The 18,248-nt window shown below is 43.9% G+C and overlaps 1 protein-coding gene across 2 annotated transcripts in view; it reads right to left on the bottom strand.

Annotated features, from left to right (window-relative positions):
• The window catches only part of LOC149351179 (cytosolic iron-sulfur assembly component 2B-like), a 43,468-nt gene that overhangs the window by 24,110 nt on the left and 1,110 nt on the right, over positions 1–18,248 (bottom strand). The gene's annotated exons all lie outside the window — the stretch shown is intronic.

The following is an 18,248-nucleotide window of genomic DNA, read 5'->3' as shown; positions in this document are numbered from 1 at the left end:
GTTGCAGTTCTTGCACCAAAACTGAGTTTATTTTCTCAACTTTTTCCATTTTCTCCTCGCTTCTGACAGCAAATGAAGCATTTTTTGGTTGGCGCTGCTTTGGTTTGGCTGGGAGGGATATAGGCCGGAAAGTGCCGCTCCGTGAGACGAACAGGATCAAGGACATCAGACGGCCGGCAGTGCTTTATCTTGCTCAAAGGATCAAAGTACCTATTTAGGATCGACTCAGTAAGCGCGAGGCGGTAGTCAAGGTGGCCCATCTTCCCTCCACCTTTCTGGTACAAGACAAACGAGTTGAAAGTAGCTTCATCAATACGTGGCGAAAAATCTTCTTGCAGTATATTTTCTGGCGTTTTCTGGGGACAGGGTAGTTGGCCAGCGTCTGATCGGATATGTCCGCACCGCCCATTGTGTGGTTATAGTCACGCACGATGCTTGGCTTCATGACATTTCACCCTTTCGAATCTTTGAAAGTCTCCATGCTTGCAGTAAGCACTGTGCTCATGACAGACACAACTTTTTTTTTGTCTCGCCATTGGAGAGCAACGCATTTACCACGCTGGTAAGCCTGTACCTCTCCTATCTTGAACTTCTGCATTTGGAATTCTGGAGGCATACATTTTCTGTTCGGTCTCACGGTGCCATAGACATCTAAGCGGTTCTGGATAAGAAGATCGACGTGCTGTGGCGAAATACAGAAGTTGTCTATGGTCAGGCAGTAACCGTTGCCTAGCAAAGGCTCAAGGAGCTTCACGACTACTTTGGTGCCCATTGGTGAATGGGATTCAAGATTTGCTGGGGTGTCGAGATTTGTGCCTTTTCCAGTATAGATGAGGACATCCTACATATATCCCGATGATGCCTCGCAAAGCATGAAGATTATGAGGCCAAACCTTGCTCTTTTCAGCGGGATGTACTGCCCCCATCCTAGCCTGCCTTTGTACAGCATCAGACTTTCGTCCATCAAAATGTCTCGTTCTGGTATGTATGCCGAGCGCTAGTTTATTCAACAGTCGATCCAAAAATTGCCATATCTTGCACAGCTGGAGCTCTGGGTGGCAACTAAGGTCTGTAATGCTGGCATTATCCACGAAGTGCAGCATTCGCATTATTAGCAGGAACCGGTTAGAGCTCATCACTTCTGCAAAAATTGGTGTGAACACAACCACTTGTTCTTGGACCAGTACCACACGTCTGGGCTTGTGGATAATTCCTTGCAATAGAAAGACTGCAAGGAACACTAAAATCTCTTCCTTCATCACTGGTACCCATTTTTTGAGATGGGAGTGTTCAGAGGGATCAGAGCTTTTCAGCTTTTCAGACCCGTAGCGATTGGTTTCATCGACCATCACTGCAATTAGCTTCTCGTCAAGAAACTGCTATATATAAACAACAAAGTCATCTGGTGATATCAGAGTGAAACACTTGCCTGGAACGGCCAAAAATGCAAACTGAGGAGGCCTCGCCGGAGGATTGTTGACGTCAATCTTCATCCACTTACGAGCACTCGCAATGTTCGCTTCAGAGCTGTCCTCATCACTTCCGGACAAAAGATAAACATCGGTATCTGAATGACCTTCACTGGAAGAAGATGACGAAGACAAAAAACTTCTTTTTCGGGCTGACCGACCAGCTATGCATGCGTCGCCGCCACCGGTTGCCATGTTTTCACACAAAAACTGTGCTGCTGGCGTAGAAGAAAACAAAATCATCAAGCAAGGGCTTCCATCTGGTGGCAGAAACGAGAAGTAAGCCGCGGACGAGCGCTTCTCGCCCTGGACACGTAATAGGAGAAACTATTCAGGGAGGACGAGCTCTGCTCGTACAAACCAGTTTGGGGACGGCTTCGTATGGACAACCTCTGCTCGTCCGAAACAGTTAAGGGGCTAACATTTCAAAGCGACTCGGGCTATAAGGGATGCCGTAGTGAAGGGCTCCGGAAATTTCTACCATATGGGGTTTTTTAAAGTGCACTGACAGGTCATGCTACGTTGCAGAATGACTATGAGTCATGATTACGCATGTTTGAAGTCTAAAAACCTTGCATTAGGTTATTTGTAAAGAGCTGAGTCAGGCTATGTTGCAGAAGTAAAGTGCTGAGTCATGTGCCACGACTATGCATATTTTGTACAAACTCTACACACCTCACTTTACCTTACTTATAAAGTGCTGAGTCATGCTAAATTGCAGAATGATTATGAGCCATGTCTATGAATATGTGCCATCACTATGCCCACTCTGCACAAACTTTATACACCTTACATTACAATGTCGCAGAATGACTAGGACTACAAGTCATGATTTTCATACGTCATAGTACGTTGTTTCATCTTTCACGGCTACATATGTTCACTTTCATGTGTTGTGACGTTGTATACCGGCCTACTGCATCATCCAAATTTCGTGCCATAGATGGCGGCGGAATTTCGTGCCATGGACAGCGCACTGGTTTTCGTGCTAATGGGACATAGAATGCTTCCGCATTAAAAAAAGGAAAATAATACCATCCTTTGCAAAAAAAAAATTGGGACAAGGAGTGGTTCCACTTAAACTATTTGTGTAGCCAAACAAAATTTCATACTCGATTTATGCCTGGGGCCCTTTGTTTTCGGGTTTAATTTTTTCGGAATTAGGGGGAAATAATTGGGCGATATTTTTCAAGCTCGAATTCGGGTGCAGATCAGGTTGTTCAAAAAAATTTTTACACTTTGGGTTCTTTTAAGGCTTTTTTTACAGCACAAGACAGTTTACTATAACAGCTCGTTTTTCTGCTAGACACAGGTTGCTCTATTTTTTGCTCACTCTTTCATAAACAACATGGAAATTGCGGGTGTTACTAAAAAATTGCTCACTAATTAAGAAGTTTTTCTTAATCTAATGCAAATATTTTTTCGGGTGGGTTACCGATCTCCTATGGAGCGCAGCAAGACTGGCCTGCCTTTACTTGTACAGTGCAAAAACATTCAACATCACAGCAGCCACTTTAAACACGCAAGTTCATTAGATCAGGGCGCCATTAGTGCGGATAGCGCTTAATACAGTGACTCCAACAAAACACCTGGTCAGTAGCCATGTTTTGGCCTCTCGCTTCTAGATTGCCAATTTTTAAATTATCCTCGAATTCATCCACCTCATGAAAATAAGCGTTAAAAGAGGTTTAAGATCCCCAGTCGACCGAAGACACCTATCTGGAATAAGCACTAGATGTCCACAAATTTTTCTTGCGGTGTCTTCGCTTTTGTGAACGGGAAAAACATCGTCCAGAAGGCTCATTTACGGGAAGAAAAGAGATTTAACCCGGTTTTTAAGAAATATGTCTGGGGGTGCAAGAGTTGGGTAAAACCAGGTTTTACCAAAAACGAAGGGTCCTATTTATACGTAATTGCCAGGGTGCAACAAAACAGCTTTACAGCATTTCCAACAGTCCAGAAAAACCAGAGTACCTCAATGTCTATACAAGTTACCCAAGCTCTCCAATGCAATATGATGAAATTATCAAAGCTCTGAGATTTTGAGCACAGCACAATGTGTTTACACGGACTGATGCCTCAAGGTGACATGTGCCGGTGCACACACGCTACTGCACTGATGCAGAAGGCTCCCTGCACACATCACACTATGCTAAACTTTAATTAATCATTTGTGCAGCTGTTGCCTGAAATACTGTTACGTGACGGCTAGCCGATGAAGACAGGGCTACATGGCATATGGCGATGGAATCATTTAATGGCGGCGGCCCTAGCGCGAGCGCTCCGTGCCGCACCACTGCCCATTTTGTCGTCTTCTACAGGTTTTCCCACTGAATTTGATCCTAGTGCCAGTGGAAATAATCTACGCGCTGACTAATATAATCTTCAAGAAGAACAGCGTGAAAAGACAAGGACCACAGGAAGATACACAAAGACAAGCGCTGACTTTCAACTAAACATTTATTGCTCGGAACGTGGAAATAAATACATCAGGCTCCAAGCAACAAAAAGAACACATAGGGGTGATACACACTTGTCATTGCACACAAAAAATACCAAACAGATACAGCAGCATTACTTCCTTGCAGATAGAAATTCTAATTCTTTCGTTGACAAAGATAAGGAGGGACTACTGATACATGCGTCATTTAGCCAGGCGATTTCAGCGGCTTCAATGATTTCTCGAGTCAGCGTATTGGGGTGTCTACTCCACACTTTTGTTTGTTGGAGGAATGGTTGGCACGTTTTGCTTTCACAATCTCGGCAGTGGATGCCGAGGTGCCCTTTAACAGTATTATAAACAGTGATATTATGTTCTCTCAGGTGCTCGTTCAGGCATCTGCCCGTCTGGCCAACATACTGTTTCCCGCACGAAAGTGTAATAGAGTAAATGACACCTTCTTGGCATGCAACAAACTGATTTTCATGCTTTATGGAACACTTTTTTGGCGTGAATTCGTCATTTACTTGTTTACAGCTTCCCAAGCTTTTCGGGAGCCGAAGAAACAACTCTTACTTGAGCTCGGTTGCCTATCTTCTTTAGTTGATGGGAAAATTTATGAATGTAAGGAACAACTGTTGTCTTTTCTTTTACCTTGGCAGACTCTATGAGATCATTCTTTTTGTTTTTGCTAAACTTGCGAGCATCGATTCAGAAACGGACACGAGCAGTTGCTTGGGATATCCTGCCTTCACAAGGCGATCAGTTTGCTGGTTGAAACTGTCTTGTTGAGAGTGAATGCAAGATTTATTTAGAGCGTTGTAATAGCATGACTTAGCCACGGCGCGTTTAACTAGCTTGGAATGCGGTGATGCGAATAGAAGTAGAGGCTTGTTGCTTCGCGGTTCAAACGACCAGCAGGTATGATTCGGCGTAAAGCTGAGTCTAAGATCAAGAAATCTAATCGTGTTATTTTCAGGAACTTCGGAAGTCAACGTGAGTGGAAGAAGGCACTGGACAAAAATATCATGAATCTCTTGCTTGACTGGTTCAAAATTATGGACATCGGTGTCTAACAGAACAAAGAAATCGTCAACAAACCGAAAGCAGCGCAAAGCTTTTGACCCTTCTAATTGTCGTTGGAGCCTTCTGTCCTTTTGTGCGAGCAACAGATCACTAAGCACGGGTGCTATGCATGAGCCGATGCAGACTCCTTTTTTCTGCAGGTAAAGAACACCATCCCAGATAGCAAATGTCGAATTTAAATACACTTCAAGCAGTTCTAAGAGCCCTGAGACTGAGATGCCTGCCTCTTTTTGGAAGGCAACAACGTCGTGTTTGTCGATGCATTCTTCGATACACAAAAACAGCTCATCATGCGGCAGTGAATAATAAAGGTCTTTTACATCAAATGAGCAAGCCATGAGGCCTTTGTTCTTATGGGTTTCTGGTCAGATGTTTAGGGGAATCCCCCAAGGTGGAGTAGATTTGTAATAAGGGAGTAATTACTCATTGGCATCCACCCAAGCGCAGCCATACGGCTACAAAGGAAAGCTATACAGCTTTCTCAGAAACTTCGTAGTTAAAGTCAGATGTTTAGGGGAATCCCCCAAGGTGGAGTAGATTTGTAATAAGGGAGTAATTACTCATTGGCATCCACCCAAGCGCAGCCATACGGCTACAAAGGAAAGCTATACAGCTTTCTCAGAAACTTCGTAGTTAAAGGTTAAGTTAAGTTAAGTGACCAACACTCTTCCCACTTCGAGTTACTGATCAATTCGCTCTCGCCCTACCATAAGCTTGCCGTCCCGGTTGGCTCAATTGGTAGAGCGACTGCTCCGGTGTGGCGGTGGTTCCGGGTTCGAACCCCAGACCAGGACGAATTTTTCTTTAACTACGAAGTTCCTGAGAAAGCTGTATAGCTTTCCTTTGTAGCCGTATGGCTGCGCTTGAGTGGATGCCAATGAGTAATTACTCCCTTATTATGGGTTTCTAAAACCTGAATTACGTCCTGTGATTTTTTCACCAGAAAGGGATCGTCTAAGGTCAATGAATTTAAAATCTTCTTAAGAAACACAGCTACTGATTTTTGCCACGTGCCGTTCTCAGAGACGATTACACGGAAAGGACATTCCGGTTTGTGCGTCTTGGCATTAAAGAAAAGCTTCAAACTGAGTCCTTTACATTTGTCAACTGAATTTTCCAAGACATCAAGGTTATGTTTTTTACGTTTTCTTGGCTTTTGCCTTGATCTTAGCCAGGGAAACCTTCTTTTGCTACATTAAAGGACGAAAGAATGGCTTCTCGACCCTTAGTTACCTATAGATGCGACGGTAGCAAAAGGAAGCCTCCTTCCTTATCCGCGGGAAGTAAACGCATCGAATGTTCCTTCAAATAAGACACAGTTCTCTTAACTGGACCGGAATTCCCTGGTCCCTTGCAACGTAGCAACGCATCGACTTCTTCGGACACACACCTGTCTGATTCGGCGACGGGTGCTAGCCTGGATACCTGTCTCACCATGCCCAGAAGTTCTGGTCGTGACCTCTTGGGTTCTGTGGCGTACATCGGTCCTTGGGAAAGAACATGGCACCTGGCACGTGGCAAAAATCAGTAGCTAAGTTTCTTAAGAAGATTTTAAATTCATTGACCTTAGAAGATCCCTTTCTGGTGAAAAAATCACAGGACGTAATTCAGGTTTTAGAAACCCATAAGAGCAAAGGCCTCATGGCTTGCTCATTTGATGTAAAAGACCTTTATTATTCACTGCCGCATGATGAGCTGTTTTTATGTATTGAAGAATGCATCGACAAACACGACGTTGTTGCCTTCCAAAATGAGGCAGGCATCTCAGTCTCAGGGTTCTTAGAACTGCTTGATGTGTATTTAAATTCGACATTTGCTATCTGGGATGGTGTTATTTACCTGCAGAAAAAAGGAGTCTGCATCGGCTCATGCATAGTGCCCGTGCTTAGTGATCTGTTGCTCGCACAGAAGGACAGAAGGCTCCAACGACAATTAGAAGGGTCAAAAGCTTTGCGCTGCTTTCGGTTTGTTGACGATTTCTTTGTTCTGTTAGACACCGATGTCCATAATTTTGAACCAGTCAAGCAAGAGATTCATGATATTTTTGTCCAGTGCCTTCATCCACTCACGTTGACTTCCGAAGTGTTCCTGAAAATAACACGATTAGATTTCTTGATCTTAGACTCAGCTTTACGCCGAATCATACCTGCTGGTCGTTTGAACCGCGAAGCAACAAGCCTCTACTTCTATTCGCATCACCGCATTCCAAGCTAGTTAAACGCGCCGTGGCTAAGTCATGCTATTACAACGCTCTAAATAAATCTTGCATTCACTCTCAACAAGACAGTTTCAACCAGCAAACTGATCGCCTTGTGAAGGCAGGATATCCCAAGCAACTGCTCGTGTCCGTTTCTGAATCGATGCTCGCAAGTTTAGCAAAAACAAAAAGAATGATCTCATAGAGTCTGCCAAGGTAAAAGAAAAGACAACAGTTGTTCCTTACATTCATAAATTTTCCCATCAACTAAAGAAGATAGGCAACCGAGCTCAAGTAAGAGTTGTTTCTTCGGCTCCCGAAAAGCTTGGGAAGCTGTAAACAAGTAAATGACGAATTCACGCCAAAAAAGTGTTCCATAAAGCATGAAAATCAGTTTGTTGCATGCCAAGAAGGTGTCATTTACTCTATTACACTTTCGTGCGGGAAACAGTATGTTGGCCAGACGGGCAGATGCCTGAACGAGCACCTGAGAGAACATAATATCACTGTTTATAATACTGTTAAAGGGCACCTCGGCATCCACTGCCGAGATTGTGAAAGCAAAACGTGCCAACCATTCCTCCAACAAACAAAAGTGTGGAGTAGACACCCCAATACGCTGACTCGAGAAATCATTGAAGCCGCTGAAATCGCCTGGCTAAATGACGCATGTATCAGTAGTCCCTCCTTATCTTTGTCAACGAAAGAATTAGAATTTCTATCTGCAAGGAAGTAATGCTGCTGTATCTGTTTGGTATTTTTTGTGTGCAATGACAAGTGTGTATCACCCCTATGTGTTCTTTTTGTTGCTTGGAGCCTGATGTATTTATTTCCACGTTCCGAGCAATAAATGTTTAGTTGAAAGTCAGCGCTTGTCTTTGTGTATCTTCCTGTGGTCCTTGTCTTTTCGCGCTGTTCTTCTTGAACATGGCATACCAACTCGCGCAAGCATCAGTAATATAATCTGCATGCCATGTAATTTAATCCGAGTGCAAAACATTTAATCTACGCGCCAACGTATTTAATCCAAGCGCCGACTCAAACAATGCAAGCGCCAACCAATTTAATCCCAGTGCCAACGCAAATAATACGAGCGCCAGCTGTTTTAATCCAGGTGCCAACCTGTTTAATCCACACTCGAAAAACGAATGCTGTAGAAGACTCCAAAGCATAGAACACGAATGCCAGGAATAAATATGAGATAATTTTTCAAACCATGCGATGCCTAAGCGAAGTATCCACATATTGCATAGCTTTCAACAATATTATAACCAGCACTGCTTTGATACAAGTGTTTTAAAGCGCTGTTTAAAGTGCACAATATCAGCATTAAAAAGCTGCACAGGGGCTCAGTGCTATGGCTTACTGGCTCTTTATTATGACCATAGAACGGAGGAGGGCACAAATGCATGCACTGTTTATAATGGAACATTGAATCCACTGTCTTCAATAAAAGATGCGATTATTTTGTCAGATAGTCAAAGAAAGTGTTAATAAACCGTACCTTAGATTAGCCCTATGTAGTTTCGTGTGAAAAAAAAGTACACAGCCAATGATGGAAAGTTCCAAAGCAGAAGGCAAGTTTTGCATCTCCATTTCCTGTGGATTGTCGTCTGCTTTTGCAAAATATGCTAGGACAACAGAGAAAGACATAGATATGTGCACTCATTATTAGAAATTTGTGAAGTTTCTTTTTCAAGAAATAAGATTTATTTCTCAGGCACGTAAAAAAGCATTGTTAAAAACACAGAAGACAAGAAAGTTTCAAGCAGACGGCTTTGTGTGTGCCGCATTGTGGCTGCATTTGCACAAAGGAGTAGAGCCGGACGGTGGTGGTACGCACTCGTATACTATAAGCAGGTGAGAGTGTACGACTTTTCCTTCATCTCGCATGGACATTAACGCGCAGTATTTTCTTCCATGGAAGCCGATGAGCCGTGCTCTTACGTCCTAATTGGACACCGAAAACGAGGACCGCCATTCAAGCCCCCAGATGCACCAAGAAGAAAGACCAGCAAAGTCTCTAAACATGACAGGGCCAGAATTATCGATGTGTCAAGGCGTGGAGGAGATGAGAAAAAAATGGCAGACATGCTGGGCATCAATTTAAAGACAGCAAGATCCATTGCAGCTACCGATAGAGAGGTGCTGAAGAAAGGTGGAACGTCGAAGAAATTCAGAAATGAGGTTGTAGGGGCTCTCAAAAATATTGTGGACAACAACCCTGCTTTCACGCTAAAGCAAATAAAGCAGGCGGTGGAAGAAGAATTGCCCGGAATTGCCATCAGCACGAGTAGCATTGATCGCCTACTGGATGCGCATGGCTACTCTATGAAGTTGGTGACTCAGAGGCCGATCGACCGCAACAGAGATGACGTGAAACGCACCCGCAAAGCATATGCGCAGTGGCTGCAGTGTGAAGGACCCCGCTTGTGCAGGTTTTACGTTGATGAGACCAACTATAACATATGGTATTCAAGGAGCTTTGGCCGTGCGGTTAAGGGGCAACCTGCGGTACAGACGACTGGCACCAGAGGCGCAAACCTTAACATTATCACCTGTATGTCAGCAAATGGTGTCATACATTGGACGGCTGTCGACAATGTTCACTGGGTCGTGTTTAACGAATTTTTGAGCGATATATCAGCCCGTGTCGAAAGTGAAGAGCCTGGTTTAAGAAGCCGTTTTTATTTTTGATAATGCTCCCGCTCACAGCCATGCGGAACAGGCAAGCCTGGCCAGTCAGCTGCACTCAATCAAGAGGCTGCCTCCTTACAGCCCGTTTTTTAACCCTATAGAGGAAGTGTTTTCGAAGTTCAAGTCTGAAGTCAAAGCTTTCCTCAGCGAGCGGAGACACTTGGCGCTTACCACTCTGCCCGGATTGACTAAAAGGGAGCATCGGCGCAGTTTGTTGCTCGACGCTGCTCGACACTGTATGCAGCAAGTACAGCGAGTAGAGTGTGCTGCTTTCGACCGCCATAATTTTTCTTTTATACCAGCAGCTTTGCGTGAAGATGACATGTAAAAAGTGTGAGGTCACACTTTGAGCCACCTAATCTCCTCCAGAAAAAAACTTCATTTCAAAGACGGCCCGGCCCCTTCTGTGCTTGTATAAACCTAGATTGTTAACACCGCTATAAAGCAGCCGCTAGTAGCTATTCTTGACCTAGGCTGTAAGCTCCGGTGTACCTTCGCTCACTTTCCATTTTAAAACTAAATAAACCGTAAAGCGAAGAACCATTACTCCGGTTCTATGACTCGTCCCACCTGGAAGAACTCTGTATTACACTACTCCCTTTTTGTTTCTGCTAGTGGTGTTGAATCTTTATCAGAGCCTTCCGAAAACATTTTGCACCAGTTGCATCAAAACAGCCGGCAATATGAAAAGAGTATGAAGGCCGTAATTGTAATTAGCATGCAGATTCAGCGCATAGGACAACCCATAATCAGCAGTGCTTACCCAACTAATTAATACATGACAGTCACTAGCCGCAAGAGTTGCATCAAATACTGAGGTTTAACAGCTGCTAGTGGCTCTTTGATGTTGCAAGGTATGCGAAGAAAACGAAATAGTGCATGAGAATGTGACTCACAGGCTTCGCATGGTCTCAGAAATTACCTTAACTTCGCTTTATTTCTGGCATTCGTGCTCTGTGCTCTGGAATCTTCTACCGCATTCGTTTTCCGCATGCGGATTAAATTGGTTGGCACCTGGATTAAAACAGCTGGCGCTTGTATTATTGGCGCTGGCACTGGGATTAAATTGGTTAGCGCTGGCATTGATCGAGTTGGCGCTTAGGTTAAGTGCATGGCACTGAGATTAAATTACACGGCAGGCAGATTATATCTGTTGGCGCTCAGATTATTTCCGCTGGCACTTGGATTAAATTCAGTGGGAAAACTTGTAGTCCGTGACACCACCCGGGGCCTCCGAGCGATCGTACCGATTGCGTGGACTAGAAGAAGTAGTGACGATGAAACACAGGATGCGACGATGGGCGCGACAGGAGGGACGAACACAGAGAAGAAGATGCAGGGCTTGCCGTCACGATGAAAGAGATGAGCAGATGATCGGATGAGTGCTGGTCCTGGAAGCTGCAGGGCCACAGGTCACCATGAGCCGATGGCTGAGGACTAGGGACGCACCAAACGGCATAGCAGGGGGCTGTGTGCTTACGTGCCTCAGATCAGTCAGGACATAGTGTCTGGGCAGTAGGGTCACTTCGTCATGTCTTGTGGTCGGGGTGGGGGACGAGGCTGGGGTGAATGGCGACGTCGATTCTGGTCAAGGGGACGGGGGCATAACTGGGCGGTGTGGACCAGGAACACAAAGCCGACGACCACGGCAGATGCAGCACGCCAAAGCACCAGGACCAGGATGGTGATGATTCCTCAGCGCCTCACACCAAATGTTATGTGACGGCAAGCCGATGAAGACAGGGCAACATGACATTAGCGATGGAATGATTTAATGGCGGCAGGCCTAGTGCGAGCGCTCCGTGTCACGCCACTGCCCACTTTGTCGCCTTCTAGTCCGTGACAATACAGCAGAGGTTTCTTTAGAGCTACAACATAAGTAATGCACTGTACAAGGCTCTCGAAAAAGATATGCCCCTAACCTCTTACATAAACTACGCATATGACCAGCCAATATAGCTAAAATTATGTTTGAGAAGCTTTTGAGTCTTTTAGGTACTCTTCAAAATTTAAATTTGAGACTAAGGAAAACAACATATATTTTGGAAAACAAAAACAAGAATGCAAGATAAACATTCACTTTCTTCAATAGCTGTTAGCATAAGGCACTGAACTAAACTAATATTTCCCCTCACATTTGCATGTTCTCTAACAGACAATGGATGAATGGACAAAATTTATCGAAAATTTATCGATTACACTAACGTATACCCTACTTTCAAGAGAGCCTTTAATAAGTTCAACACGTCACTCACCTCTAGTAGAAGGCACATATAGGGGTTTTCAAGCTCTAGTTTTAAATCTATGAAAAGGTCTGTATTATTTTCAGTTTAGTATTTACACAAGTTAAGTATTTACACAGGTACTGAAAACTGTCTTTAGCAGTGGAAACATGAGACTAAGTTCTACTTTCACAAAACAACTTTTCATTATTAGAATGCATACTGATAACAAAACCACTCTTCCCCATCATAAGTTGAACAGAAGACAAATTAATTTTTATGCGCTAAAGCCAGACCTGAGCTACATAAGCAAGCTGCAGCCGACAGGCTAATTTTAAATAGCTTGGAGTACCCGAACATGCACCATAATCACAGTACAGGGGTATTTCAGAATTTAAACTCCATCACGGTACAGCTAGGATCCTAAGTGCAAGCTCATGCTAAACAACAGAATTCCGCAGCCACTGAAGCACGTTTCAACTGGAAATTTTGTGGTGCTCCACTATTGTGTAAAATGACAGCAGCATCTCACACCAAAGTTGTTAGCTCACTGAAATGCAACTGTTGTGACTTATTCCCCTGCCACACTGAAAAATTTAATACAATTACTTAATGCCATTTGCAACTTGCCAAGTTCACTGCGAATCATTTGCCAAACAGACGCCCACTCTCATCCCCATCCCTCATGTAGATATGCGTGCAACTTTGTTAGAAACAACCTCCAATCAAGCAGCAAAGGGTTTTTCTTAACTTTCAGTCATTTGAGGCACCTGTACTACATTTTTGTTGAAAAAGGCACCATTTTTACCGGCACTTGTGACTGACACTCTTGGCTTGTGTACCAGTACAGGAGTTATGGCTACTTTTTCCACTTGTCAACCAAAAACAGCAGCATTTTCTACAAGATAATTTGTAACATTTTGACAAGACTGATGGGAGTCTGTGCTAAACAGCACTATTTCAAATCAGGTAAATTTTAACCGGAATGCAGACATAATCACGACACAAGTAAAATTACATAAAATCTTGTTGTGTAGCACCAACTTTGAAAATAATGACTTTAACAAATCAAAAATAGCCAATATGGTCAAAATTTTTTACTTAAGATATTTTTTCGTGATTCTTTGGTCTTCCTCCACTCATAATGAAAAAGCATAACTGAATATTAAGCAGAAAATTTTAAAATGTTGTTTTCTTTATATGTTGTTGTTAATAACTGTGAGCAAATCGCACTCCTGATGGTCCCAGGATATCGCGTATTTTGTGGCTTTGTGACAATGGAGCAGTACAATCTTAGTATCACCATGAAGAGGAGGGATCAGAGCATACACTGCTTCGAATGCCCCATTTCTTTGACCAAATGCAAAAGTTAATGAAGCAATAAGCGAGACAGCCATGGCAATAAATTTTAAAGTTAATTTTCTCAGCTTTCACTTTTTCTACGATTGCTATCAATCATCCCTTTGGCATTTCGTAACAAATGACAGTAGAATGGTTCAGTTTGCTGCGAATGAATCCGGACAGTTGAGTCCATAAATCTCTCAATATTTACATGCATAAGCTTTTGAAAGTTATTTCTGCAAGAAATGCTTTCATTATATATGTATTCTGGAGTTTTTTTTTAATGAGTACTGCACATCTAGAAAAAGAACTAACAGCCTCACTGAACAAAACAGGGCTCTGTGAACATGCTGACATAAAATGCTTGTGCACTTTCTCCTTAATTATTCAAAACCCTGGGGATGACTTTACGACGGAGTTAATGATAATTACTTCCCAACTATACCAGCTAGCTTAAAATAAAATACACTCCTGAAATCGGCACAAAAAGTTACATACCCAGAACAAAGTTGGTTAGATTTCATAAATAAATAAAGAAAATAGAATTAATGGACAATAGTATTAACTGTGAAGTCCTCCCTTAAAACATTACACAGACATGCACACACACGCGCATACACACACAGACGCAGTGTCATTCCAGCTGTTTGGCGAGGGCATGGCGCAGATGCCGCGTATAGCACAGGTATGCGGTCGTCTCAACCATGGTCTCAACGTGGCTCACTAAAACAGGTATGGCCGTGGAGCAGTCTGCTATGGAGCGTGCAAAGCACCTTGCATTACTTGCACGAGAAGAACTTGCCGGGAAGCTAATGCAGAAGTGCAGAAGAACTCGTGCAACACGAAGTAAAATTGAGTGCCGACGTGCAGGTGGTGCTAGCTGCACTGCCAAATTGAACGCGAGAGTGCTGCACCTCCTTAACCGATGCAGAAAGTGCAGCCAAATTGGGGAGACCACAACATCAACAACTTTCATGAGTGGCCAAGCATAAATGCACAAGTGCCCCGTAGATAAGTAAAGTAAGCCAGCTTTATAGGGCCTGCCAGTGTGCCACGCTACCAAAGGAGCTACCTTTTTCTCTTAGTCTGCATGCTATGAACTATGTAATACCATGGACGCAACACAACACAAGCAACACTAACACTCATGCTCAACAGTCTCCTCTAAGTGGAAGCCTCCAAACTGAAGTAGGCCCCAGGAATCTATTTTAAAAGTGTGCTGTACCCATGATCGAGTCTCAAATTCTTCTTCACTAGCTAAATCAAATGTGAGGAAGTTCACAATGCCCTTTTGCCTACCTAAAATACATCTACCCCTTCAGCTAATGGAAAAGAGTAGACACATTTTGCATGGCAAGTGGCAAGAAGCTTAGTGGGACATCCAGTAGCTGCAACCTAGTTGGTGAGGCTGAGCTACTGCAAGAACACAGTTTAAGCACCAGGCTGTACAGCACTTGGAAGGTTGCAAACATAAGCAAGAAGAAAAGCATGCCACCATTTTCTCAAAATTTTCCCTTCTTAATATTCACAAAGTCTATTTTCACTGGCACTGAAGCTCACTACCCATACATTGCCTTTTAAACTTACTTGTCCTCCTTTCTAGCATTCAGCAAAAATGTCAATATTTACCAATGCCAGATGTGGCTTCCATGACAAACTACGCAACATGCTTTTTGCATAACCTGGTATATGGTGGTATGGTACGTCGTATTCAACATCCCAAAGCAGCACATAGGCTATGAGAAATGCCTTAGTGGAGGGCTCTGAATTAATTTCGGCCACCTCGGAATCTTTGTACTGTTTTGTATTACAGTAATGACTGCACTAACTGTGTTTTAGTGTACTGGCCTGCCACAATTTAATGCTTGTACCTGCTCCTATCCTGCCTCTGGTTAGACTGACAGTATGTATAAATAAATAAAATAATGCACCCTCACGTCGCACAGCACACACATTTTTTTGCATTTCACCCCCATCGAAATGCGGCCACCAACACAGAGATTCGATTTTCTGACCATGGACACTGCAACCAAATGTCATAGTCATCATGCCCACATGGGCGGTTCATGCATGTTATACAATTACAATGTAATTGGCCACAACCGTTGATTTGGTCTACTCAGTGGCTATGCACGCATGATGTATGCTCAAAACAGACACTTATCAAGCATGCCTTTGCAAAGCCCACTCCAGAGAAAGAGCTAGAAGAGTTCCCTCAGGTCGGGCTGACTTCAAAGGCTAGTGAAATTTTGAACAAAGTGGTTAGTGTGCTGCCCGGACAGAACGACGTGACTGCTGCAAGAGTTCCATCCAAATACAGCATTTATTGACACTGCAGTTCCATCCGTATAAACCAGACCCCTCGTTCCTTTTCGGACCAACCCCTAGTGTCAAATGCCTCATCAGGTTTGATCAGATTAGCACCAGTACATAACATCACAGCATGTATAATGGTATATTGCTGTGTGGTTTCTTTTGAAACCCGTTGCACCTAAAGTGGTTAGGTCTGCTTCAGTTAGGTTAGATTCACTGTCACGGCGCTGTTTTTCTGGACATAACTCCAAGAGTGGTTAATGTTTTTTTCAGAATTCCTTGTGTTCCCCCAGACGAAACAATATTACTGCTGTTAGAGTGCTGTCTACACGTACCAGTGCATAGTATCACAAGGCGTACAAACATTTGCTGCTGCGTGGTTTAAATTTGTCAGGTTTGGTTCCTGGTTATTAGGGAACTTAAGTGACAGTATACTGAAAAAATTGCGCAGAGAAGATGAGGACAAGGCAGAGACAAGACAAGGACGAGCGCTAACTCACAATTTAAGATTTATTCCAAAACACATGCACATATAAATAGGGAAAAAAACAAAACGAACGACACCAAGCTGACATCAAGAACATCACATGTCACCCCCTGTGTACTCGAGTGATTTTGCCAAAAAGTGGAAGTCCCTATCAGAGAAGCAGACGGAAGTCTGGCTGATGCATTTTTTCCCGCTGATACGCATATGAAACGCTTCCATGAGTTCCCGCACAAGTTGATCCCTATGCCTGAACACAATTGTTGCTTTGTCAAAGAGCGGTTTACACTGCATCTTCTTATCGCTCGCATCACAAGTGCGGCAATGTTTTGGGAGGTTGGCAAGTAAGCTGCTCGAAAGCCGCGAAATAGACCGGACAGTGAAGTCCAGGCAAGATACGTCGAGGAATGCGTCGATGTTGTGGAAAGGACCCATGAGGGGAATGAAAAAAGTGGTAGCACTGCGCGGCTTGTCGAATTCTTGATATCTGCCGAGTTGAGAGTCCTTTGTGCGGATAAGCAAGGAGGGTTTGTGATCATTCCTTAGGGTTTGTTCACGGAGAAAGCCGAGACAGCTATTTCGAAAAATTTCAGAGAGGTTGGCTTCAAGGCGAAGGTAAAGGAAGAAGCTGTCGCATTGCTGATCTACCACAACCTGGAGAAACTAGTGAGTGGCATAAAGAAGAATCAAGAACTTCACCTAGCCACTTTTTTCACGGCGAAAACCCACAAGGAAGGCATCCCGTTCCGAGCAATCGTTTCCGATCGGAATACCTGGCAATTACTGATGGCCATGTACCTCCAGAAGCATCTGGGGAATCTGACTGTGGAGGACCCATTCATCGTTCCAAATTCTGAGGCAGTGGTGAGTCTTCTGAGCAACAGCAACCCAGGACAGTGTACTGCCTTCAACGTGGACATTAAGGACTTGTACTACTCTGTGCCTAACAATGAGCTAATGGAAAGCGTCCAGGAATGCATTTTGGAGCACGACGACGAGGCTGCTTTTGTGTCCAGATGTGGTGTATCTCTTAAGTCTTCTTTTAGAAATATTAACGTTTTATCTTAAGTCCACGGTCATAGGGTGGAACGGGAAATTTTTCGCACAGCGAACTGGTGTTTGTATAGGGTCACGCATAGCCCCCATCCTTAGCAACATTTTTCTCGCGAAGGTAGATAGAATCCACAGAAGAGAAATCAGGCGGCCTAGTGTTGAAAGTTGTAGGTATGTAGATGATTACTTAAGTGTTTTCTTCCGAACCTAACCTGCACCGCAATGTTGTCAAAGTGCTCAAATTGTTTAAAGAGTGTGGCCCCGGTCTCAACGTTACAGTAGAGATACCGAGAGATGGAAAGCTCCAGTTCGTCGACCTGTCATTGTATTTTCGCCCCAAACACGTATGTTGGGCATACCACCCCAGGGCTAAGAAATCATTGCTTGATTACGCATGCGGCCACTCCAAAGTCATAAAGAACGGGATAGTTACTTCCTGTCTTAAAGCGGCCATCTTCAAGTCGTGCCCACATGTAATCAATGAAAGTGTTGTGTCTTAGTTGGAGAGGCTGAAAGAGAGTGGGTACCCTCTGCAAACAATAGTGGAAGCCTGCGGGAGGTTGTCAAGGTGGATCAAGGCAGGTTCGAGGCCCAAACTCTGGGAAACAGAGCGGCGAAGGGTCGCCGTTATACCATACGTGCACAGGTTGACGCGTGGGCTTAAGAACGTAGCCGGGCATTACAACGTTCCTGTTGCGTTTTCCGCCCCTAGAAAGTTGCCTTCAATCTGTTCCCAGGTGAGCAGCCGGAAGGAAGCAGGCGGCAGAAGGAAAGGAAGAAAAAATGAGTGCAGTATCAAGCACACAGCCCAGTCCGTTCCTTGTGCCAGGGAAGTTGTGTTTAAGCTGCCGCTATCCTGTGGTGCAGTGTACATGGGCCAAATAGGGCGAGGCATCAACGAAAGATTAGGTGAACACCGAAGATTACTCAGGGGAGATTACCTTGA

Source organism: Amblyomma mixtum, chromosome 3 (genome assembly GCF_055824585.1).
Source record: "Amblyomma mixtum isolate Tamu chromosome 3, ASM5582458v1, whole genome shotgun sequence".
Taxonomy (NCBI): domain Eukaryota; kingdom Metazoa; phylum Arthropoda; class Arachnida; order Ixodida; family Ixodidae; genus Amblyomma; species Amblyomma mixtum.
This window is presented reverse-complemented; position numbering and strand designations above follow the sequence as displayed.